At 38.4% G+C, this 27344-nt stretch overlaps 1 long non-coding RNA gene across 3 annotated transcripts in view; it reads left to right on the top strand.

Moving 5' to 3' along the window:
* LOC138118976 (uncharacterized) overlaps positions 1 to 27344 on the top strand; it is a 54862-nt gene that overhangs the window by 6558 nt on the left and 20960 nt on the right. The window contains exon 3 of one of the 3 annotated variants that reach the window (XR_011155347.1): positions 668 to 2255. The exons of the other annotated variants lie outside the window; for them this stretch is intronic. This is a non-coding gene — a long non-coding RNA (uncharacterized lncRNA). Of the gene's footprint in view, positions 1 to 667; positions 2256 to 27344 lie in introns of those variants that run through there. 3 annotated transcript variants of the gene reach the window in all.

Here is a 27344-nt window from a genome sequence, read left to right as displayed (position 1 = left end):
AACCCAGGGCTGGGAATGGACAAGGAAAAGAGAACAGCTGGTGGGGAAGGGAAGGAGGAGAGAGCAAGGAAGGAAACAGACAGAAACATCCTTTTAATATAGTGCTACACTTTGGTATATAAACTAAAGTCTAAAATGAAAAAGGGAAAATTCAAAGTGACTCTAAGATGTGAAGCTATTTCAATCCAAAGAGTGCCTTGGAAGCCTTTCCAACATTTCTCATGTTGACAGTGGCTAAGGCAGGACTAGCTGCAAGCTGCCCTGGAGCTACATTTTGTCCTGTATCGTATGCTTCAGGATCACCCGTGTCACAAAGGGCATGTGTCTCAGCCAAACAGTGCACCCTGTTCCATAACTTAGTGCACATGTTTTTTATTGCTCTCTCTGCAAATGAGAGAGATGGTTATGGAAGAAGAAAATTGTTCAGCAGCGTTGAAGATCAGGAGCTGAACAGATTTTTTTTAACAAACCATCTCAGTACCATCTCTTTAATCCTCTGGGAGAGGAATAAAGCAGAAATGCTGGTAAAGTTCAGTCTACTTCTTTATTAATTTGCCTTTTTTCTTCTCTATTAACTCACATACTATAACACTTTCCATTTCTAAGCAATGGCCTGGGGCAAAGCCAGGGCCTGGCCTTAAGCAAGAAACATGCATTTGTCTTACAGGGGCTTTCCAACATGATGAGGCCATGGAGCCTCCAGCTGAAAGAAACAACTGCACCTTCCCTGTCACCTTCATCCCTGCTGCCCCAACAAACCTTATGGGAAATGCAGCACAGCATTGATACCTGCAGCATTTAATCCCTTTCCCACTTCCCACTTGGGAACTACTTACTGTGTTTACATAGACATGTGTTTGCAGGTGGATGCACACCATCATTTCCCTGACTCTGGAGATGAGTAGAATGGCTTTAACATAGTACAGTATAATCTGCAGATTTTTTGCAAATGCAACTGGTTGTGCAAGGCACAACACCTGCTGGTACCTAACCTGAGCAAAGTCTGAGTTTAACTGTTGGAATATAACCACGACTAAACAAAAAACCTTTTGGGCAACAGGATTGCAGGTGTTAAATTTGTTCCTCAATCCACAGAGCAGACCTGTGCACATGATAAACCTCTAAGGATTTCATACAGTGTATACATAAATCTAACCTGAGAAATCAGTAAAATGCCTCTGTTAAAGAGTAGAGCAAAACTGACAGCAAAGTTGGAGAAGCACTGTTATAAATAGTTAATAGCAAAATAGCATACTGATTGGGTCTGTCTAGTCCAATTGCCAGCACATGTCAGCTAAGAATATCTGAAACTGCACTAGAATGCATTGTTCTAATGAGTGTGATAATGGAGGCGTGGCAGAAAGTAAGGCAGAAGAAGTTCCAGGGTGTTCTTGGGGTTTTTTGGTGTTGTTATTTGGTGAGGGGCTTGGTTTGAGGCAATAAGGGCTCATAATATAAGCCAAACAAGCAGCTTCTGGAGATGAGATTTCTGCTCCACTGATTTTTGGTCCATTCCTGTGGAAGTCTTCCCAAGTGTCCTTTTTTCACTGCAGCTGGCTGGTCTAACTACCTGCAAGCTCTGCCTCAAGCCTGAGGACACTCCCCCCGGTGACTTTTCTTAGCTTCTCTGGTTTCAAGATTCTTAAAATTGGTTTTCTCTTGTGAAGAATCCCATGCACCATTGGAAAGAAAAAAACCCTCACCTTTAATGACGTTTTCTTTAACTAACTTCTGGGGAGCAGAAACCCTTGCTACAACTATGGTCATAGCTTGTGAAGAGGAAAGCTCTTATCCCCTCAGCATGTCATTTTCTGTTCAGAGACGAGGAAGCACATTCGGGCAGGAATGTAGTGTGTTTTTCACTGCATTGAGCTAGGCACTCAGGGGGTGTGTCATGTGTGATACTCACTGTCCAAATCCTTCTCCTCAGCTCACACACCTTGTGAGTGCTGGTGGCTCACTCATTAAAAAAACTACAGAGACTATCACACCATACATGAAAAAGGGGTTGCTGTCACTGACAATACCCTAATGATGATTGTTCACTCCAGCCATGGATGGATGTCAGACTCAGGAACGCCTGTCCTCTGCCTGCAGGGGAAAAAAGTCAGCTACCATGTTAGTAGCACTGGTACACAAATTATCTTGCAGCACACCTGCATAAAATATTTCCAAAGTTAATATAAATTATGATTACCCTTCCAGAATAAGCTGATTCTACTTTTTCCCCAGGCATATTGTAAATTCTGTGAACCAAAGACCATGCTACAAGTTAAAATGGATTCAAAAGCTAAAATCATATATTTTTGTTCAAGAATCCTGAGATAAATTCTTAGAACCACACTCCTGTTTATAGTAATGGATTCAATTCAGAGTATTATTATTATTATTATTATTATTATTCAATAATTTTTCTCAATTACAGCTTTTGCTTTTGTTCTCTTATTTCTAACTAGTCATCACACCTATTGGTGACTGCAAATATTTTCAAGAAGTTGAATTTCACCCTATTGTCTTTATTAACCTTATTTCTCATTAGTACATTGTCTACAGTCACATAGAACTGATGGAAAAGTAAGGCATAAATCTCTCTAAAATAATCTCAGAATAAAAAGTCTTTCCTGGGGACTGTTGGAAGCTGGGTTTTATGCCTTGTTAGAAAAGATGCAGTGGCCTTTTGACACAAAAAGCCTCTCATTAAAACTCAGACATCAGTGAACTCTCTTGATCAGGATTGATTTCTATTTCATTGTAGTGTGATTAATGTATGAAAAAAGAAGCAGTATTTGAGCAAAGAAGCCAAGGGTTATCCATTTATGGACGATAATATCTGCTCAATCAAGAGACCTCGCAGAACAGCTTTTTGTTCTGATTAAGATACAAACCCAATTAAAGGTTTGAAACCAGTTCCCACTCAAATCAAAGGGATCTTTCTTCACCAGCTTCGATGGTTGTTGACTAAGCCTGCAGAGACGGTGCTCCTTCCTATATGAAAGTTTTCCCAGATCACTCTGTTTTCCTTGAGGTAAATTACTGGCTCAAACAGGAGAAGGAGGATCCTGAGACAAGATATTGCCTGAAAGATTTGTGAGGAAGGAAATTCGCAGAAAGGAGTTATTATATTAAAAGATCCATTTATTTAAGTCTGTACTTAGCTGTGAATCACACATAAGGTGTATATACAGAAGGTATACACATAAGCATCCACAGAATAATCAGAAGATTGGCTCTTATTCTGAGAGTGAATTTAAATAAATAAATAGTGTGGGCTGATAAAGTTTTGTTTGTTTGGTTGGGTTTTTTAGCCTCTTTTGGTTTGGGTTTTTTTCCTGCAAGTACTGGTGAAATGAAGTATCACTAGAGAGCTATCACACTAAAATTCTCCAAAAGCCTTGTTAATGCCTGTATTAATGCTTGAAAAATATTTAATTTGGAGGAATATTGGAAGAGTTTTTGAAGGGACAGTAAAGCAATTTATCTGAACAGAATTACATTGAAAGAGACGTTATTCGAAAATAAAGCAAGTACCAATAACTCTTCGGTATCACAGACCCTGCATCTGCAACATATTTACAGGTGTGACAACAAATTGGGATTGCTGTCACAATTAAGTAACATTGTGGCCTTTTAAAACTATTTTTTTTACATTAATTTGTCTATAAAATATTTAAGTCAAAGGGATGAAGTGAAATTCAAACAATAATTTCAAAAAATTAGAGAACACATAATGTCTAAATATTTAAAAGTAGTTAGAAAACTAATGATGGTAAGAGTTGTGCACTTAGAATCAAGATCCATCCATACATTGATTGATACGTGATTGTAAATAGTGTACGACTAAGGACTGGATCTAACTTTAAAAATTACTTTAAATTGTACCATTTACCAGAGCTGAGTCTTTCTGCATAGCTGATTTATTTCTGGTGTGTAGATCCATCCTTTTGAAAAATAAGCAAGCCTTGCAATATTTAAAGGTGCCTTTTTTTTTTTTTTAAGGAGTGTTTAAATTGTAGAGCAGTTAAAGGACAAACTTTAACATTTAAGAAACAAACTAGCTTGGGTGCTAGAAAACTCATAAGATTAAAGGAAATTAGCTTCTCCCAGGTAACAAGTGATAAGAAAAGAGGAAATGACTTCAGGTTGTTCCAGGAGAGGTTTAGATTGGATATTAGGAAAAATTTATATGCTGAAATTGTTGTCAAGCATTGGACCAGGCTGCCCAGGAAGGTGGCGGAGTCTTTATATAACTTGGTGAGGTGTTTAAAGATGTGTAGATGTGGTGTTTAGGAACATGGTTAAGTGGTGGACTTGGCAGGGCTGTGTTAGCAGTTGGGAGTGATGATCTCAAAGGTCTTTTCCAACCTAAATTATTTTATGATTATTTTATTTTTGTCAGAACACTATACATGCTGCCAGTACATCCACTGATGCACCTGCACTATGTGCCTCTAACAAGTTTCTAGATCCCAAGAGGGAATGAAGGATCTAACTATTAGGACCAGGTAGATCTGTACATACATAAAGAAGGGACATCTTAGGCAATTTTCAGATTTGAAATGGAGAACTACTGGCATTTAGAGACTTTCGGTGTAAAGCAGTTAATGAGTAAGAGAATTTGAGGTTTTGGTTTTGGACTTTGGACATAAAGTCTACTTAAATCCTTTTCTGGATTTGGACTGTAACTGCTAATGCCACATCTCTCTGTGCATGTTTTTTCTCTAACTGATCTTTTCTTAATTCAGACCATACCAAATTTTTGAGTGAGTATCAAATGGCATAATGTTAATGTATCCCACCATTGTGCATGCTCATGCTTTTGAATGGGGAATTAATTTGGACACTGAATATCTTAAAGAATGCCAAGGAAATCTTGCACAATGCCAGCTTCAGGAGAATTAGTGGGCTACGGTGAAAAGAAACATTCCTGGCATCTCACAGTTTTGATCCCCTTGGCTAAGCCCTGTTTGCTTTCAGTAATTTCTTAGAAAATTTAAATCTTTCACTTGTCTGAAAAAATACTCAGAAGATACTAGAAACCTTTAGTTAAATATAGCACATTTGTATTCCTACAATATTCATGCTTATTTTACTAATTTTGTCGACCCAATATTCCTATCACAATGGATGCTAAAATTGGAAGCATCATACAGTTGCATGTATTGTTAGAGTGCCTATGGACATATCAGCCCAGCATTTTTAGAGTGCACAGTGCTGCACTAAGAGAAAACCAGAATGCAATCCCCATTTAAAAAAGACTGCTATCTAGGTAAAACAGAAAAACAACCAAAATCCTACAGTAGTTTAATACAGACAAGTCAGCACAAAAACAGTAACATTTTTTTCTTGTTTCTGGAAATGCAGAATTGTTCCCTAGTCTTTTGTCTGTCTTTGTGAGTGCATCCATTAACATGTTAGGTCTCATTATCCTTACCTGCCTGAAGTGAACATTTTCAATCCTCCATTCTCACCTCAGAAAGAAACAGCCAAACAGCGACCAAGTATTATTGTCATGCAGTTGGCCAATTGAGATGAATAGGATTCTTGACTTCTCTTTTTCCAGAATTTTAAAATTCTGTATTAAAGAACAAACAACACACTCTTGTGTCTAGGTCTGCCTAGTTTGATTCATGTTAGGCTAAGAAGGAGATGTCTGATTTAAAAGAGGAAAATAGATGCAACTGACCTTCTCTGAGCAAGAATAACTTCATCTCTATTAGCTTCCCAAAACATCTGTCATCAACTTAGGGGTCTGAGTCACCACCTCAATCATAGACTAGAATTACAGAATCATTAAGGTTGGGAAACACCTCCAAGATCATCAAATCAAAGCTGTGACTGAATACCACCATGCCCACTATAAGATATCACAAAGTGCCACATCTACTCTTTCAGGAAAGAAAATTTTCCTTATATGCAACCTGAACCCCACCTGGTGCAACTTCAGGCCATTTCTTCTGTTCTATTGCTTGTTGCCTGGGAGAAGAGGTCAATCCCTATCTTACTACAACCTTCTTTTGGGTAATTGTAGAGAGGGATGAGGTCTACCCTGAGCCTTCTCTTCTCCAGGCTAAAAAATTCCAGCCACTCCTCATAGGACTTATGCTCAAAAATGTACCATATTAATTGCATAAGGCCTGTGTGTAAACTCTTCTGAATAAAGCATCACCATCCGTCAGTCAGAGGTTCACCTGACTTAGGGGCTGTTTATACTGCTTGTTCAGGTCAGAGGCTGGTGTACTGAGCCTTCTGATTGTCAGCTGGTTTTTATATTCAGACACATTTTAGATACAAGGCAGTAGGAGCTGGATTCTTGCAAAAAAAGTGCTGTTTGCTGCCACCTACCCAGGGGAATTTCGACCTGTGCTGTGGAGTCACTTACACCCTATTCCTGTCCAAAGGGGTTAATTAGAACCACCCATGCCTAGAAGTAATTACGTGTTAAGATCCCCTGCTTGTCTTTGCTTTAGAAGAAATGAAGATCAGTGGTCTCAGTGAGGAGATGGTGAGCAGCAGAAATACCTTTCAGCTGGTGGAAGTTGTGTGCTGAATCTGTTCACTGCCTGTGGCATTTCAGCCCACAACCAGAGCATCCTAATGTGCTGTAGTGCTTTGTCCCAGCTTTGCATCAGGTAATATAACTTAATAATCAGGTTTTGATAAAACTTTGTAGACAAGGGTAAATAGTTATCCAAGTTTAGAGAGCAAGATTTGTACTTTGGCTTCCTCAAATTGGTCTCCCAGATTTAGACTGAAACAATGGGTCCTGCTGCTCACAGAAAGTCTCCTTGCCAAGCTAGATGCAAAAGTGAATGCAGTGAAATACTCTTCCTTGCAAGAGATGAAATAAAAAGAATCAGAGAAAGTGACCCTGACAGTACCCTCAGAGAAGGAAGAAAAGAGGAAAGCCAGCATGGAAGAACCGAAGTGGAAATAGAGTTCATGAGAGGAGAGAAGCCTTCATTTTCACATTTCCAAGGATCTAAATACTTATTTTACTTTCCCTAAGATTAATCTCTAAGGTTGCTCTCTCATGTCAGTCTAAAATCTCCTGATGTTCAGACTGAAAACCACTCCAGACTCAACTGTTACATGACATTTTGGATACTCTATGACATATATATCACATACATCATTCATCTTGATTTTGCCAGCATTTTATTTACTGTTCTTGCCTCCTTCTTATTTGAACAGGACGTCACTGTTTTATTTGCCATCTGTGAGCTCCATATGGTCATAGCTAATGAAAGCAAGTATTCTAAAAAAGATGACACGATTAAATAACCTTAGATTAAATACACAGTCTACTTATTTTAGACTATATTTGCCATCGCTAAATGTCAAGATAGATAGTCTTGTATTTTCTGTAGACCACAGTGCTTGGGACAGCTGGAAGAAATATTGGCTGTCCTGTTAATACTCCAGTGAAATTTCCTAAAACTCTCCAAAATTAAAGTTCTGATGAGTCTTTCTCACTCAGATAAGACACAGTCATAGCAGCAGCTTTTCCTGAATCTCCAGTTCCATCAGAAAGGAAAAGAAAGATGAAATAGGCTATCATATTTTCTGTCCTCTAGTCTTAGACACTTGGACCCCTCAATCCACAGGGCTTATCTCCGACTCTGTGATGTCCTTTATGAACCCACTCATCTTGTTGGGAAGAACAGCCTGGGAATCCCCTGGTGTGCTCTCAGACACCACAAACACCACTGTGTTTCTGAGCACTTCAGAAGACAGAGCAGCACCAATGTCAACTGCATCTGCCTCTCACTTGTCTGTCTCATCAGTGTCTTTGCAGTTAGAAGGCAATAAAATATTCTTAGGCCTGTATCTGTAGCAATGGGGCCTTTCAGACCCACAGTCTCTGCCTTCCCCAGAGGCAGTCCTAGAGACCTGTGTAGCATCTGCAGTGTCCCTGCAGAATTCTCTTAGGAATCCACTTTTTCTAAAAACTCAGGAGAGAAGTGGCCAGGATTTGCCCCTGCTATATTTTACACTTTAGGGATATAATTAAGGCTGGCTTACATCTGTGAAACCCCATTAAAGCTCTGGCAGCCAGAGTCAGGACCTTTTAAGCCAGTGAGTTTCCAAGTTTGATTTTTATAAATGAAGTTGAAATGAGTGCCAGCTTTATGTGGCTACAGAACTGCTACTGTACACATGAATAGGGATTTTAATGATTTGTTGAAATCCCTATGGTGTTGAATGAGGTTTTAAATATTGTTTTAAAATGCATTAAATGAAAATAATTAAATAATGTCTTGCTTTTACAGTGCAACTAAAAGAGCTATGTAATTAGAATGAGGGGTAATATACAATATTTAATTGTGGCCATGGTGTTCTTTATAATGAAGTTTGAGTAATTAGTGGCATGATGACTGAGTACTTATTACTTACTATGAGGTTTGTGTTCCATTACACAAAACATCAATTACTGTTTCCCCATGACAGCTGTTATGGCAGTGTCTCTTTTTCTCTTTTCCTGTGACTCTGCAGATTTCTAGACCTACCCCAATTTTTTTTTTAAGCTTTTCACTGTCTGTCTTAATTGTTTTGACAAGTAAGGCCAAACTCCATTGTCATCTATAAAATGTAACATGAATGACTACCAAATAGGAGATTTATTTTTCTTTTTGATAAAACTCCTTGTATTGAAAGGCATGCTACAAAAATGTGAGGTTTAACAATTTTTGAAGCATAACTGTCCATCTATGACGTTTTTATGCCTATTTATTACAGAATTTAAAAGGCCTTTTTGTATCATCTGGGAAGCTCTTTTGCAAGCCTCTGCTGGCAAGTTCTTTCCATGCTTTTCTCTGCTCTTCAAGAATTGAGCCCATGGGAAAACATCACCTGAGATAGTCAGGCCTGATCTTCTCAAAGGTTTCAAAATGCAAAAGTGAGTGTTTGGTTTTTAATTAGGAGCAAATACTGGAGAAATGCTTTTCCCAGCACATTTTTGTTTGCAAATATTCTGTTATTCCCCTCAAAACTGCTTCAATTTTCTTCTGTATCCATGATAAGTCTGAATTCTATTACAATGAGAGAAGGTTACTCACAAATGTCTGGGTTTTCTCATAGTCTGACATCATGGTCCTTCATTTTCTGGCTGGGGAAAAGGCAGAAGAGGATTTCTTCTTATTATATATTTCCCTATTTTAGACATGTTAGGGAACAGGCCAGAGTCATTTCAGTAACTGAATAGCTGGCATTCTAATGGTAATGGGATGGTATTAATTGCCTCTTTAAAGGTTGAGCACTACTGAGCATTTCCTGACTACATCCGAGACAGCTGTTCTTTGTTCAAGGCCTGATACAACCCAGGCCTTGAGGACTGACATAGTATTTAGGGTGAGCATGAAAAATGACAGCCTCTTCTCAGTAAAACCAACATGTAAGGTCACAGCACCTCCTAGCTAGCCAGCCACTCCAGGACAGCCACAGATCCTGCTGTCAGTTTTCTGTCAGGCTGTTCAATGGTCAGGCTGAGAACCACAGGCATTCCCTTATGTCACACACTAGTAAAGGATGGACCCCAATTATATGATTAACAAAAAAAAGTCTTTCTCAGCTGCCACAAGCAATGACCTGCCATGATAACTCCCAAGTTGCAGTAGCCCATACTCTACTTCAGTGACTGGGGGTCATATTCTGAGTAGAGAGGACGACAGAGGTAATTGTGCTCTGGACAGAAGTGACCATGGCAGAGAACCCTGTGATGTGCTAAACATAATCAACAGCAAAAAGGTTTTTCTAAGATGAGCAGACTTAAATGTCTCACATCATGGCAACCTCTTTCTAACACCCAAGAAGGACAAGGAAAAGAGCCTTTTATGTAGATACAAACAGACTAAATACAGGAAATTGTTCTGCCTTGTGTCTTTTTCTTACCTTCTGCCAAAGAAGTAGAAAAAAAGTGATTAACATAAGAAGTGTAGTGGCTGTTAGATAACACACTCAGTCTAAACTCCACAACTCTTTTTTTTTTTTTTTTTTAATATTTTTCATTTTGTTCTTTTTGTTTGCATGCTTTTATTGTACATTTAAGGAACACTGAGAGACAACCTTCTTGTACAAGAAGTCATTTTCATGAGAAAATTGAGACATGTAAATATTACCAGTTTGAGGCATAAAATCAATCCTGAAAAGATGCTGATTTGCACTTACTGGGTTGTTTGAGCTGGGCAAATACGTAAGGAATCTTCTCTGACAAACACTGTTGCTTGTGCTCAGATTGACTCACAGTCAATTTCATCGACTTCAGGCTAACTTTGCTGAATGCCATCAGTTCTTATTGATTTAAAATAGGTTTAAAGTATATGGAATATATTATATATAAGATGAAGGCAGAATAGACCCAGGTTGAACACTGGATGTGAAATGAAAAAGGAAAGTATTAAAAAGTGGAAATGGGAATAAGGCATAGGGCAAGTTTAGATTCACCCAAGTTGGGTCACACAAAAGCTAGATGTGTAGGCTGTGTTAATTGTACAGATTTTCCCCATAGTCGTGAAGAGGAAGTGACAACTCCACAGAGATATTAATTTCACAAATCTTGAAAAATTATTTCAGGAATTAATGAATCACTCTTCGGGGCATCTGTGTCTCTCCACTGAGTTTAAAGGGAGTATAGGGAATGGCAGGGAAATTTTATCTCTGAGATAAATGCATTCATTTGAAAGAAAACAATTCAACTGTGGAGCAGAGGAGAGCATACCACTATCCTAAAGACAAACCAGTTGTAAACTGGGTAGATTTCTTGTTTCCTTTTAGATGCTTTACTGAACTCTAAGGTATAAAAGATCTGAAAGGCTTTTTCACAGAGTAAGACTATTAAGTTCTGTCTCTAGATTCACTCATTTTTTATCAAATGAACCTAAGTGTTTTAAAGTACCTGAATGCCCATATAAAGAAAATAAACCAGATGTTATGTGTCAGAAGCATCTTACATACAGTCATAAACATTTGCATTATCACCACTTGATCCACAGTGGGAGTATCCCGTAGGACCTGTAAGTCCTTCAATGTGGGCTATAATCACAGAAAAGCTGAAGCATCTAAACTACAATTTTTATCCCACATAATCTTACTTTACAATATTTAAACTTCCACCCCATTGTGGACATCTTTTCTGTTTGGTTTCTGACAGCTTGCTCTGCAGGCATTACTCTGCAAAATTATTCCCCTCTGAAACATCAGGCACGCCTCTCATTACCAACAGATAACTGTAAATAGATGCCATGAAGCTGTCTGACCACTTGCTAATTAGGAGCTCCAATGAGTAACTTTCAAGTATCTGGACACCAGCCTGGTATCAAAGACTCGGAGGTGGAAGCTTAAGAGGCATCAATTCAGTAAGGAGACACATTTAACTAACCCCTAGGAAAGAACATGAGACTGGGAAGAAAGTGTGTGATTGGACAGAATAATGGTAAAGGAGGCCAGAGACAGGACACAGGGGAAAGCAAAATGTTCTGCCTGAGACTTGTGATCATAAGGTCACACTGGGAAGAAGTGTGATCAGAGGAGGTGGAAGACAACTCTGCAACTGCTCAGGAGTGGAAGACAACCCTGCAGCTGTCTTGGCCCAGCCACCTGCACTTCAGGTCTCTGGTCCTCACCAGTGTTGGATTCCCAATGAGAACAGCATGCTTGCACTTGGGCCTTCCTCCAAGAGATCCCCTCTACTGATCATGTAGCTAACATTGCTCACTTATTTTAAGGTATGTTCAAGTGCTACCTGAGCATCTTGGCCCTGCTGCTTCCAGCCTCTGAGCTCTTGATTGGCAGGAGGTAGGAGCCTGTTTCTGTTTCCTTGTCAGATTGAGGAGTTTAAACCTTGGTCTCTCATTCCCACTGCCCTAAGAAGATACTTATAGCTTAGAATGAGTGCAGAAATCCTCTTTCCCTCCTGTTCAAGTTCCAACATTGCCTGGGGGAAAATAAATCAATATTTCTATAATCAGAAACAGAGAGAAAAAATAAAGCCAGCTGAAAAAGGACAGCTACCTGCCTTAGAACTGTGACTTTTTTTGACTAAGAAAAAACCCCAAACATCTATTTGCAATATCTTGAAACAGTTGGTGCCTGTCTCATACAGTTCCTGCCTGGGTGAATGTCCTGATTCCTAGCTGGGGAAGGAAGAGTTTTCTTCTGCTTTTTCTTTCTAAGCCTTGAATTTCTTAAATGAACTCTTAACAGTCCAGTAATCTCTAACTACCTCTAGGAGAAAGACTAAAATATATATGAATATATTCTCATACATGGCTTCTTTTGCAACCCAGAAATCTCATCTATGAGTGATTCAAGAAACTGATGTTTGTTCCAGATGTCCAGCAGCATGCTGCTCCTGTTCTCCAGGAACAGTACAGCCCTCCAGCAACAGCAGTGCAAATGCTCAGTGGGAAACACTGGACCTTTGTAACAGCACAAAATGTTGGAGTGCACTCTGGGAGGGTGACACATCAGATCCAATGTTTTAGTGGAAGCACTGCGTTTATAGCTCACGTGTCATGGATTTCCTGGCCATGTGCAATGAGTACAAGGCCGCCTGGAAGAATTTAACTTATTGAGCACTTCCTAAATGTCAGAAATGCTCTGTACTGATCCTTGACACTGGGCCTTACTCCATGCTGGAACAGGCAGTGAGAGTTTATTTTGGTTTCCCATGTCAAGGTACAAAATTCTCCCCATGAGGCAAATGGGCACAGACCGCAGACGTGTCTGCCCCAGCTTCACAATGCATTACACTGTGTAATCTCTATGCAACTCAGTCCTCTTCTAGATTTGGTCCCAGCTGTCATTTCCTGTTTGCTAAACAGTGTTATTCTCTACCTTGTGTTTAACTCTGCAGCATGAATGTAAAATTTAATTCTTATCTGTTGATCTTTTGCATTAATTTTACTCTGATACATGCAGGTGATGAAGGCTTGAGTCATCAATTACTGAGCCTCACTCTGCTTTTATTTGCCCCTGAATAGCAGCATTTACTTTACTAGGTTGGTTTGTGATAGTCAGGATTAGTTTCCCAGAAAATAGAGTTTTTCTATTCCACATGAATTCTGGGAATAGTACCATGAAGCTGTGCCATCACTAACGATGATAAAAAAAAGGAAAAGCAAAATTTCTCACAAATATGATTGAAAAGCAGTTCATATTACCTCTGGTCACTTAAGGGTATTTTATCACCCTCCAACTTCCCAACTTCAATTTTTTTGATTTTGTGAAGTTTGTAACTTCAGAAGAAATCTTACTACATGTTATTTTCCTTCTCACTGGTTCATCGGCTTCAAAGATGCTGACACTTTCTCTGACTTGACACATTCTCCATCTACTTCTTCTACCAATGCCAGTAAGATGAATTTAGCAATGTTTTCTGTACTTGCACAGAGGAAAGCAACTTGAGTACAAGAGGGTATGAGTGGTGACTCTGCAATCACGATGTCTGCTTACCCATATCCACCATATTAGGTTGTTATGTTTGTACAGATCTCCAAACATGCATATCAATCTGGCTTCCTACCTCAGTTAAGGCCCTCTTCAAAACTCACTGAAATATAAAAGTATACTTTTTAAAGAAAGGAACTTAGACAGGTCAATACTTAAAAGTGCTGTGCCATATCTGTCATATCCACATGGGGACCTTGGTTATCCTACAGAATCTAAAATGTCGTGAGACATGTATGCTCAGTTGCCATGATTGCTCACCACCTGTCCATGTTGGTTGTCTGAGATTGTTACCTTTCATAACAAGCAGAGGCAGATAGACAACCCCAACAGGCCAATCAGTCAATCTGCTGCAGAAATTCTCTACTGGAAAATTAACCTCTCTTAGTGGCCCTCTGCTTCTTTCCATTGACTGGAAAGAGAACATATCATAGACAGGTCAGGCCTTCCTGATGCCTGTCTTAGGACAGATGAATCCCATTTCAAATCTTAGGTCAGTCCCATGCCTATTTGAGTTAAAACCTTGTTTGTGTGTAATTGCAACAGAAATAACATCTGGGTTACCTGACTGTCAGAACTTCACTTTGTATGTTATCATGAAAGTTCTGTGTAGATTCTGCTTCTACATGCACTGGTCCAAATAGAAATACAATTAGTGAGAGCAGTGTAATTCTCCAAAAACATTTAAATTCCTAACTAATGCAACCTGCAGAATGCAATACAGAGGGTTATTTGCAGAACAGTCCATCTGTTTCATGGCTTCTTACTTAATGGGAGTGAAATTAAACAGTCTGCAAAAAATTACTAAAAAATAAAATTGTTTCAAAAATCCCTTTGGAGACTGAAAACAAAACTTTTCTTTGTTTAATATGCAGAGGGTATGTCATTTTGGTAGACACCTCACTGAGCTGATCAGGGGAAAAATCAGGCCCAGGTTGTGCCCTGAGCCAGAGAAGGGGCTGTCCATCCCAAGACCACAACAGATCAGGCAAAACTCATTTGAGACAGTGCTGGTATCTCTGACTTACTTCTTCTTGAGCTTTAAAACTCATCCAGTTTACTGTAATCAATTTGTTCCATTTCATTCACAGTATTATAGGCACAGAGAAAGTATTAATAGGAGGGTATAGTTAAGATCAGGTCTTTTTTGTGTAAAATGCAAGTTGCTTGTTAGAGTGAGATTATATATCTATAAATGGTTTGTGTCCCTAAAGCAGATACAGAAAAAGAATGGTATATTTTTAAGATTAAGAACAGTGAAACTAAACAAAAATCTACCCAGAAGAAAAGATGCTGATGATTTGAATCAAAGTATCAAGAATCAGCTCTAGCAAGGAAATCCTGATGCTGTAAAACTACTCAGGTAGAGGTTTGGGTATGCACTTTTGCATTGAACTGAGAACATTAGCTATTAAAGTCTGTGAGAAGCTCATTTTAAAAGGTAAGGAACTGATGGGCAGTTTGTAGAAAGTTCAGCTATACATAGACTAGAAAGGAAGGTCAATAGGTTTTGACCTGCTCTGTGCTTCCTTGGCCATATTTTCCTTTATTGTAAGAGAAAGCATATAATATTTTCCCAGCCTTTTGAATCAGGGTGTGATCTAAAGCTTAATAAATAAACTTGTTACACTCATACTAATTTCAATCTTTTACAGTCAGTCTTTACTGGGCTTTTTCTGAAGTATCCTTCCCCAAGTTTTACTGTCAAAGATGCTACCACATTCAGAAATTTTACCTAGCACTAATCAATTTGCTTTCAGAAATGAAATAACACCTTTTTTTACTTGCAAAAAATGTAGACATATGAAGATTCAGTTCAGCTCATTCTGAGATTTGAGGAAGGTTCTGTTCAGCTCATTCTGAGATTTGAGATAGATACAGATGAATGCAAAGGGTGAGGTTACAGCAGTGTAACAAGTAACCTCTCCTGAGCTCTCCTGTGGTGTCTGTCAGGATGCATAGTCCTAGGCAATTACAATAGTGAAATAAAACATTTTACCTTAAACTTCCCTGGGAGAATGTAAAGTGATCTCCCTGCATATCAAGACCTGATGTGTAAGGTTTTGGGGATGTGTTAGATTCAGTTCAGAAGGACACATCCTCTTATTCCCCTGAGTACACCAAGTACATGACCACAGCTGGAAATCTGGGCCAAGCACTTTCACTGCCACATCTTTTATTTCTTTGGTTCATTAGTTTGTATAAAACTACCAAGCAATACTAATTAGGCTGCTAAAAAAAAAAAAAAAAAAAGGAGATAAAAAGAGAAAGAATAAGGAAAGATTAGGAGGGTGCACTGCATCTTGTAACATCACGATCGGTTAACTGTGAAATTACTGCTTATCACCACTATACATTTTCTATTACCCTACAGACCTTTTCAAACTCAGTATGTTGCTGGCAGAAAAATAAAATTTTTAAAACTGCAGGTTAAAGTCAAGGTTCAAAAAATATGTATGTATGTATTTCAAGGTAGAGAACAAAAAACCAAAACCTACCAGATTTTAGTTATATTTTTGTGTTTTAGGAAAAAGTACTTATCTCAAGGTAATTATTGGTTAAGATGGACATTTGAATAATCAGAAATTTGCATTAAGATATCCAGGCATTCTAAACTCTGCCCTACATGTACGTATTAAGAAGCTCTAAGAAGAGTGTCTTATCAACACTAGCAAACAGTTCCTCCTGCACCATGTGCAACTTGGACAGACTCCAAATCCTGTCCCAGAGAGTGTATTTTCCACTGGATATAAAAGGATTATATTTCTCCTTTAAGGGATACATTCTGCACATGATTAATTGCCACGGGGATGTAATACTGATCTAGTCAGAAAACTGTATTTTAGAACCAAGATTAGGAAGTGTTAATTCACAGAAATTCCAGTAATTCATTAAAACAAAGATCCAGGGGTTCATGTATTTTTTGCAACCACATCAATCATGATAAAACTGTGACAATTGATAACAACACAGATGACATACACACATACACAGCTTGTTGACTTGTACAGCACAACTAAGCCAAATTTTAGCACAGCAAAATATCTTAAGAACAAGAAGCAAAGTAGTTATTCTAAGTAAACATCTTAGAGAAATGAGATAGCTAAACTTGAAAAACACATAACTATTCACTTTTTAAAAGCTATTTTATTTTAATAGCAGAGATTGTAATGGCACATTTATTTTATATAGCTGCATTTTTAGTTTTTGAAATTGTTTTAGAGTTGTGCCATTTATATAAACTATAAAGATGTCATGATATTTCATTATAGGAATTAGCACATCAATACTGAAAAATAAAAGATCAAACAGCATCTCAGAATTTTTCTATAAAATATCTTCCAATTCCCTCAAACAATTAATTTATTAAGCTATATATCAGAGCCTACATCTTATAACAAAAGGTAGCAATCTACAGGCGAGAATAAAGATACACAGAAATAGCACATCTAACTAAAGAATATCAATTTAAGAATGGAATATTGTCCTTGTCTATTACTGGTCTTCATTTTTAATCTGATTTAACTCCTAGTGAAGTTGATGAAAAGTTTTCCAATTACTTCAGTGAAAACTGGATCAGTAATTGTGTCCCTTAGTAGATGTGCAAACTAAAACAGTTATTGGCATAAACCAAGAGCCAAAAGAATATAAAATAGTGACCTCAGTGTCAGATGAAATGAAATGCTCAGAAACTCTCAATAATAGCTGTGACAGTTAATAATATGTTTACTAGGCTATCCAGAGCATGAAAGTTTAATAGAGTTCTCTTGCAACTGAACTGCACAATGACCTCCAGGTTCAGCAGTGTTGGACACTTCTGGGGTGGGAGATCCTAAAAAGGGAGATTAGGCAACCTGGACCGAGATGGAGGCTAACTGGACCCTAAACTCTCCCTGGACAGGCCTTCCCCCACAAAAATAAAGGCTGATTTACTTTTCATAAAAAGAGTTGTGGCATATAAGATGACAAACAGATATCAGAGGCATGTAAGCTTCTAACCAAATACCAGAGTTTGGTGGTTTTAGTCAAGATTTACAAGCCTACTCTGCTAAGTCCCCAGACTGTCTCATCAGGGTGGCACAGACGAGTCACTGCTGTTGTCTGGTATAGCTCAGAACTGTGAATAGGCCTATGAGGTTTTACCTTGTCTTTTACTGATCAGATGGGCTTTCTGCTGGCATCAGGATTAACTGTGGAATATACAAGCTTCGGCCACGTATCGGGGAATGGAGGAATGTGTCAAGGGGCCATGTGCTCTCTAAATGCAAATATTAAATGGAAAAAATATTCTTCTGAGAAAGGTAAATAATGAGAAGTACTTTAAGCAATGTAAAGGGTATGAGACAAGATCAGCACTGTTCAAAGTGACCCCGCTTTTATTTCTTTTGACATTTGTACATGCTCACTCATCCGAAATGGCAGACAGAACAAAAGCACTGCAAGCCAGTGTCTAGTGCCAGTTACAGAGCTAGCACTACACCAAAGGCTTGCCAGCATGTATGAAGGGTTTAGGTGTTTGAATGGGATTTTATTTACTGTAGCTTTGGCAGACCAGCAGTGGAATGATTTTGGATGAATCAACAACTGGAAGATGAATTTAGCTACTATTGTCTTACAGCAAATCACTGTCCTCTTGTATGGGTGTCAAGCAAAGAAAAGCAAAAGGGGCTAGGGACAAATCTAAGAGCTTAGTTAATGCATCTGTTATCAGATGGTTTTCTCAACTCTCAAGAATACTTACTATAGAACATTAGTTTGGTCTTAGAAAAAAAGTTTACATAAATGTAGGAGACAATGGGGAAAATAGCATTCATGAATTTCCAAATCATTAATATATTTGCTGTTTTTAAGCACTCACAAGATAACTATGATTTTTGGCTTAGTAATTGATACTTTTTGTAGATTCTAGAACAGCTTCTGAGGTGAGATATATATATTCTGCACTTTTGGCAAATATTTCACATTGTGTGTTTGCACTTTCTGTGGTGGAGCATGTGATATTGTTCTTATATCTTGTTTCAATTATTTAATTGGTATCGGAAACAATATTTAAAGTAGTATATTAAAAAATAGTCCCAAAATGGCTTCAGGAACACCTCTGATGCAAATTTCTCCTCTATTACTTTGCACAAGCAGTCATTGTGATTCTATTTTCTGCATATGAGCTCAATTACTGCAAGTTTACAACTAAACCCATATAAAAACTTATAAATACTGGAGTAGTAACTGCATGAGTTTTATTTTCAAAAATGCTAAAGATATTTTATTACATTGAACATAATGTCAATTTCACACCTGCTCTAAAAAATGGATGAACCTGCGTGGACTTTGAGTTACTTCAAAATTTTAAAGGTGTAGCTGCAAAAGGTGCAATAGAAAATGTGAATTCATACCAAATTTAGACAATGGCTCCAGAAAAATACTCTTTACCCTGCCCACCTCTCAGAAAGAGGCTAGGCCAGGGTTACTCCTAACATTTAAAATATAAAGCAAAGAGTCTAATTGGGACAGGATAATTGGTGTCACATGGAAAATGTGACCGAGAAACTAGCACTAGCAAAAAATTGAGAAAATTACTTGAATATTTTGAGCATATACCTTGAAGATTTAAAGATAGCAGATAAACCCATATTGACTTATGAATTTAATTATATCCAAGAGTTACAGGTAAATCCTGAGTTTCTTGCAAGGACTGGAACTTTTCCAGGACAAGGACATGCTCACAGCTGAACTGATTTCTTCTTCTTTTGTGTGACAGTAATGCCTCTATGTGAAGGAATTAATTTTCATGCAGATCTTTCCCAATTTTCCACAGAAAACTTAGGATGTCTTTCCCCTCTCTCCTCTCCCCTACCATCCCTTTCTGCTAAAAACCTCCAGGAAAATATCAGGATAATGTAAGTGTAAAGCAGTGTTTTTTTATGATGTCTCTAAAATGAAAATTTAATTTAAAAAAAAGTTCTTTGGCACCTTATCTTGTAAGCTTTTGCTAGTATCAAGACTACATTGTGCAAGTTAAGGTCAGATCAAACAGCCCAATACATTCCAGATCCAATCTAGGCCACATTTGTACTAGTAAACATCACTAGCTTTGGCCTGTTTCCTAGGTCTGACATCAAGTGATGTGATGTGATGTAAGCTTTAAAAGCAAGAGAATATTTTCATATCCTGTTTTCAGAGACAGAGGAAATTGAGCAGCTGATGAATGGAAATGCATTAGGTTGACTCACTTCTTTTCTTTCTTAATATAGCTAGCTACTGACTTAACATGTATCATAGAGTCATAGAATTATAGAATCGTTTGGTTCAGAAGATACTTTTGAAGATGATCAAGTTCAACCCCCGTGTGCCATGGGCAGGGACACCTTCCACTAGACCAGGTTGCTCAAAGCCCCAACCTTAAACACTTCCAGTGATGAGGTATCTACAATTTCTTTGGGAAACCTGTCTCAGTGCCGCACCGCCCTCACAGTAAAGAATTTCTTCTGCTCTCACTCATTGCCCAACCTATATCCATATTTGGGATTGCCCCAACCCAAGTCTAGGACATTGCTCTTGCTCCTGTTGAACTTCATCCCTCTGAATGTCATCCCATCCTCCAGAGTACCTGCTAGCAGCACCACTCAGCTTGGTGTCATCTGAAAACTTGCTGAGAGTACATTTAATCCCACCATCCATGTCCCTGATGAAGATGTTAAGTAATACTGGTCACAATACGGACTCCAAGGGACACAACTTGTAACTGATGTATTTTCCATTTCTACCAAATCATCTCTGAACAGAGTAGAACTACAAGTGAAATGGAAAGTACTGAATGCAATAAGTCTACACAGCAGGATTGCTATGTTTTTATTTTCTACTTTCCCCCCAGTATTATCCTAATAACATTCTATTTCTTTTTCAGTGTTGCTAAGCATTGAGATAGGAGTGTCATTTTTTGCTTCTTTTTATTGGATTTTATTCACCATTTTATTACACTGTGATTCACTAGCTTTAGACTTTTCTTCAACATTTGTTAGTCAATTCTCCTCTTGACATGTGTTTTTAAAACTTATTAATATCAGCAAATTGCCACCTAATTATTTTCTCTTGTTCACAGATCATCTGTGAATATACCGAACAGTTGCAGTGGGGATCTCTATTTCCAATGGGGAATGGTAGCTCAGTTTTTTCGTGTTCTGTGAAAAGCATTTATTACTGCTCTGGCTTCCTGTATTTAACCACGTTAGAATGTTCCTTTTAATTCATGTGGGTTATTTCTGTAACAGTACTTGGTGAGTTCTTGACAAAGGAAATTGTGTAGTCTGTTATCTTTTGTTATCAGAACTCTTTTAAGATCATTTTATTTCTGTCTTGAGTGCTTTCTGGGTCTTTCTAACATCTTAAGTAATATGAATTTTCCATGAATATCCTATATGTTGTCTATTTAATGCATTTTGCACATCATGTAAACACATTTAATCCCATGGGTCTCCCCTCTATCTTCTTTTTAAACAAGAAACAACATCCTGTCATGCTTATGTGGTCTCCTCTTGGGCATTAAATAGGGTAGAAGACTGGGTGACAGGGAGCTCACCAGGACTACAAAAATCCTGGATCTAAGTACTGTGTAAAGAGCTTTTAAGTAAAAAAAAAAAATGTACTGCACAAGGGCAAGCCACAAGTTGCATCCCTTCCTACATGCCCTGGCTAGTTGCTCTACAGATCAGCCAGTCATATCTAAAAATTTAGTCTCAGCATCTACCCCCGTTGTGACATGTACCCTTTCAACAAGAGCATGGGCAAACCTCCCCTGATATTCTTCTGTTTCTTGGCCTTTTGGTTTGACAGTTGTTCTGAGCAGGTCACATAAAATCATTGTCATCCTAGTTGTATATTACTGGATGTTTCTTATCTAGAATGGAAATTTCAAACATCCAAGAGGGTTTCAATGTTTCCTGAGATACTGAATTTATTTGATTAGACTATTTCCATCAGATATATTATCAAATACACTACATTCTATGCTGTATTTTCCATATAGTTGCTGCTTTTTTGTTACTGTGTCTCTAATTATCTTCCTCCCATTAAGTTTTTTTGCACATTTATAGCACAACATGCTAGTTTAAAACACACAGTTTTCCTCTTCATATTTCTGGGCTTTTTATAATTCCCCCACAAATTTTTACTTTTCAGTGCCCTATTTAATTGGGAACTTATTTATGGAGATTTTTTCCTCATCATTTACTGTCCTCTCCTTTACACGAGGATACACAATTCATCAACCCAAACAGTATTGTCCATCTGCCTCTCCTGGCTTCCTGTCATCCCACCAGGACCATTTGTTTAACTTCTGTGGGTTTTATAACTTTTTCACCTTTTTTACCTTGTTTACTTTAAGGGAAGGAATTCGGAAGGAAGGAATTCGGAAGGAAGGAAGGAAGGAATTTGGAAGGAAGGAAGGAATTTGGAAGGAATTTGGAAGGAAAGGAAGGAAGGAAAGGAAGGAAAGGAAGGAAAGGAAGGAAAGGAAGGAAAGGAAGGAAAGGAAGGAAGGAAGGCAGGAAGGAAGGCAGGAAGGAAGGCAGGAAGGCAGGAAGGCAGGAAGGAAGGCAGGAAGGCAGGAAGGCAGGAAGGCAGGAAGGCAGGAAGGAAGGAAGGAAGGAAGGAAGGAAGGAAGGAAGGAAGGAAGGAATCCTGGAAATAGTACTTCTGTTCCAGAAGTTTTCACAATTTCTAAGAATCTATCTAAATCCTTCTCCTGTGTTTATCCTGATGTCTTGTCAGGAAGGCTCTGCATTTCCCTTCCTTTCTTTTCAACAGTGCAAGTGTTACTAGACTGGAGTTGGGATTGGTCAGCAGTCTCTTTAGAGATACTGTGGAATAAACTTTCTTTCTCCCTGGAGGACCTAGCTCTGGACCCCAGAACCTGCCATGGGGATTTTCTCAGCAGGAATTACTGTAATGTGACAGGAGAAAATGGAATAAAGCTAATACAGCCTTAGACCATGAAAGCTTGATGGTATAGAATCATCCTGGGAAGGACAGCAAGTTTCTCAGTCCTTTAAGTAAGCTTGTGCCACGGGTGCAGAGGGACTTGTCTGTGATACATGAGGAGAGTTGAATGCACTACCAAGACTCGTGGCTTCTGCAAAGTGGGTCTCCCCAGAGTGCATACAATTAGAAGGTAGAATAAATCCAGAGTAATTCTCTAATGTAAATAAAAAACTGAAGGTTGAGTACTGCAAGGTAAACATCAGTGAAATAAGGTCTTTTCAATCAGCATGTCCGAGTGGAATTTTAACTACAAATATTTTTGCAGTTCTGAAGGAGAAACACTTTCCAGTTTAGAAAGGATCTGAACGAAGGGAACAACTGTGGCAAAACAGAGTGTGAACAGACTAGATTCTGCCAAAAGAGAAATCCTTGAGGGTAAAGGAGGATGAAGGTGAACTCTCAGAGTTTTTATTGGATTAGTTCCAGTATAGTGCTGCATGTTGAAATGAACAGCAGTGAGGCTTGAGACAATTTCTGGTCAGGAATCTGGATTTTTTTTTTTTTTTTCAGGTCCACAGTGCTACAGATTATGGATTGCTTTTATGTCACATTCATTAGCTGCACCTTGCTAAATAACCCCTTGGGTTCTATAATAATTGCAAACTTAAATCACTTTATTATATTTAAACTCTTTTTAACTTAACTGTCTTTGACCAAATACATGAAAACTCCATGATTTTATTCCCTCATTGGAGCCTGGAACCCTCAACAATTGATGTATGACATTGTGACAACTGAGTCAGAACAAAATGTCAAGAAATGTAAATGAAAGAGCCAAGCAGAGACTGCTGTGAGAGATGGGGAGAAATGTGTTGCTCCACCTTTTGGAGGCTCTAAGAGCTGGTGACAAACTGAGAAACCCAGGTTCTTCTTCGGAAGAGCCATCATTTTCTCATTACTGCTACAATTCCAGGTACCTGCAAACCACTGCAAAACTGACTTAGCCTCAGTGTGAGCCAGAACTAGAAATCCAGTTCAGTGTTTTAAATCAATGAGGAAGCCTTGCCAGAAGTCTTTATCTCCAAAACTCATTTCTTTGTCAAGAGGAAATCCAAGTCCAAAGAATTGCATGAGTAAAATAAAAAATAGTGCTGACCAGTGTGACAGCAGATGTATATTTCTGTTAATAAAACAAATTTAAAATTTGTAGCAGCTCACATAAAAATAAAATAGCATTTAGTGAAAGAAAATATAATGAGGAACATTTTAATTGAATAGTTTTATTAAGAAAGGAAAACTGTGAGTCGACCTAAAGCATTTCCATTCATCAACTTCTCAATTTCCTGTTTCTGAAAACAGGATATGAAAATATTCTCTTGCTTTTGCAGCTTACATCACATAACAAATTGGAATATTTGGAAAATATGTTTTAACTGAAATCTCAGTTTCTTTATCAAATTTCTAACTCAACTTTAGTATCTCTTTTTATCATTAGAAAAAAAGACTAAGGCTGATGAGTCTCTGCCTGTCAAAGAGTTACCATAAAGGGTAAAAAATGAAGAAGCTTTGTAGGATATGAATGAAAGTCTTCAAAGAAGGCTACAGCTACATCAATATTTTTCAAACAACCACCCCACCTTAAGCTCATAGCTCAATCCTTGACCCTCATGAGGCCTCTCCTGAGCAAGAAAATTTAAACCACAGAGCAATGTCTTAATGCAAGCTTAAAAAAAGCCCAATGTACAGTTAAGCACACAGAACCCCAAATATAGTTTTTCAACACGGAGTGCTGTGCACCAAATCTAGTTACTTAACAAAGCATCATGCACAGGAAAGCATGGATTATGGGGTTCAGTGCACTTAAACTGCTCTAAGATAGTGTGTGGTAATCTCCAAGGAGATCTGTTAAGGAAAAATGTTGGGAATGTGCTACTTCTGCTCCTTTATGACAGATACAGAAAGCCTGTAATGTTTCTTTTTATAAAAAATACAAAGGATGGTGTTTGTAGAGGGGTTAATTATACTTGGACAAATATTTAGCTGTATTTTGGAAAGCAGCTTAGCAAGCTATCTGGGATCTCCTCAAAACTAGGACCGTTTCCAGGCAGAACTTCATCTTTATTTCAACCTAAAGAACAGTTTGAGTGTTCCAGGAAAGGGAGCTGTCTCTTGACACCTCTGATGGGGAACAAACATTGCACACAGCAGGAAAACAGTGACTCGATTAGGTAGGAAAAGAATATGCTAGTATAGGTGTATGCCCATGATTTGTGTAAGTGTGCTGGTCAATCATCTGGAGAATAATACTGCAGTTATAGAACAAGTGAGACTGAAAACCCTTGTTGCTGCTGTGTAAGTTTCTATCCACTCTGTCTAATTTCAGTCATTAACAACTTTCAGGAGTTATCATCCATCAGGTTTTTCAGGTAGCTTTACTGTTCCACAGTAATTTAGTTTTTTAAAGTTTAAAGCAAAATAATCCAATTACTTTTGAAAACTAGAAAAGCAGAGGAATACTATCCCCATGGCAAATAATGAAAACCATTCCTAATTTTGTAAAAGCTCTGACTTCAACACCATTATCAGACCATGAATGATATTTCACATTTGTATCTGGAGAAACATAGCTCCCTTTCTTGTAGAGCAGGGAAGAATCAAAATGTACCAGGTCAATGACTTATATTTGGTTCACCTTCACCCATGGTGCACAAAAGGGTTACCTTTTGCCCCCTAAAATGAAAAGGAATATGCAGTATTTTGCAATTATTAGGAACTTCAAATTAGAATATTTCTCATTTTGATCAGGGAATTGAAGATCATATTTGAGTGCCCAGCAAGGCCAGCTTTTTGAGGCTTCCCCACCAAGCTGTGCTTCTCTACCTTGGAACTCTTGGAGCTGCTTTACTGGGAGACTGGTTCTTTGTCCCTACCAGAGGGGCACTGCATCTCAGCTGTCTGCCTGGGGTCCCATGGATTCAGATCCTGACCCATGAGCTGACACCCTGGCCCAGCTGTGGTCCATCTTCCTTCCCAGGGAGGTGCCCAGTGCCCTGGGCTGGGGCTGCCCTTGGCTACCCCCTGAGACTGTGGGCAGTGGGATGGCCTCACTGGTGGAGATTTGCCTTGCCTGCCTGTGATTCTTGGCTAACAGCTTCTCTTAGCCCTCCCTGCCTCCTGAAAAACTTTTATTTTTTTCCCCAAAATTAAATATGTTGGAGGAAAAGCATTTTGAAAAGAAAGAAAGGCTGACAGCTGTACTTTAGCTGCCAATTTCCACTTGTGCCAAGTGGGGTGGGATGCAGTCCTGATGGTCAAGTAGCCACAGATTGACGTACTAGAAATGAGTAACTATCTGGGGCTGAAGTTAGGAACCTGCACTCCCTCATCACCTATAGCAACGGGTGCTCTGATTCTGAAGGCAGCATATAAATCTTGGTTTCTTTCACCTACAGTGAATCTTTGTAAACAACCCCCAGAATGTGTTTTCCATTCCATCCAGCATTAATGACCTGTAGGTTTGGCAGCTTGGACACCAAGACTGTCTAAACAGCAGACAGGCTAGGTAGGACAAGCCTTTACAGAATGCAGTTTACAGAAGGCAATTTATCCCACCCATCTCTGACAACTGTCTCAGGCTAAGGCACACATCTTTTACAAGCCATGGAAGAAGCTAACTGACTAGCCCAGACCAAAAAATAAAATACAATTATTTTAGATAAACTTCATTTTAGACATGTACTTCCATACCAATGGCTACTCTGGTAGAGCAGCCACCAGTGCAATGGTTAACACTTGAACTTTGAGGATACTTGACAGTGATTTATCTTGGCTAAGGTTCAGTTCTGTGTGTTAGAGTGAGAGACAGGACAGCTGCCTGCAGCCAGGGTCTCTCAGGGGGTTTCGCTCCAAGGGATGGCAGCTCCTTGCAATTAATTACAAAAAATTGCCTTAAAATCAGGGCAGTTTGCAACCTTTGGAAGGATTTCTGGTGGCTTTTAACACTGTGAAGCTTCTACTGGTTTGAAAGATTCTTTGAGTGAGCATGTGACTGTCATGACGCTCCTAAGACCTGTATAGATTTTTAGCTTTTAGCCTTAGAACATGAGGCTGGGAGGGAACTCTCCAGTCACCAAGGACAACAGTTTTCTATTGCAAACAATCAGTTTCTGTAGTAGGTCTTTGAAAATTCACGTCTCTCTGACTTAAATCAATCTTCTTCCTTGTTTTTAATAAACAGCTGTGCAGAACATCATTACATTTATATTTACAAGCTTCTTTTGACTTTTCAGACTGAATGCACTTATTGAAAATCTATGATTATATGGTTTTTAATATCCAAATTTTTATGTTCTCATGTTTAACTGGTAGAGTTCTATCATTTCTGCCTGCATCATTAATAAATTGACAGAAAAAACAGAAATTATTGTTTAGGAACATTGGTGGGGATAATGCCCTAGATTCATGATTCCTCTTTTGACACAACCAGTCTCCTCATCCTTATCTTCTTTAAACTTTCCTCTTTCTCTCTTCTCTGGTATTACTGTCTCAAATGCCACCATAGCACTTTAGTGAATGTGAGATACATTAATTCCTTGTTTAACAGAGTAATTTTTCTTTTCTAAGAGAGACATTGTGTTATTCTGGTGTTAACTAGCATGTGTAACATGTTATGTTCTTATAGCCTTTATTTCAGGGATATTAATATATCTTCAAATTTATTGTAAAGCTTTGCTTACAACAGAAATCAGTCTACTGTAGCTGATGTTGCTCCACATTGTCCTGTTTTGAAATAGGTAATTTCCCAGTCATAAAGCGCCACTCAGCAACAACAGTAAATTTTAAAACTTTATATCAAGATTTGTGATTTTGCACCATTTTCCCAGATTTTGGGATGGTGATTTTCTGATGGGAGCATATTTTGTTTC

The sequence above is a fragment of the Aphelocoma coerulescens genome, chromosome 1 (assembly GCF_041296385.1).
Source record: "Aphelocoma coerulescens isolate FSJ_1873_10779 chromosome 1, UR_Acoe_1.0, whole genome shotgun sequence".
Taxonomy (NCBI): domain Eukaryota; kingdom Metazoa; phylum Chordata; class Aves; order Passeriformes; family Corvidae; genus Aphelocoma; species Aphelocoma coerulescens.
Note: the sequence above shows the minus strand (reverse complement) of the source record. Positions and strands in the feature narration are given on the sequence as shown.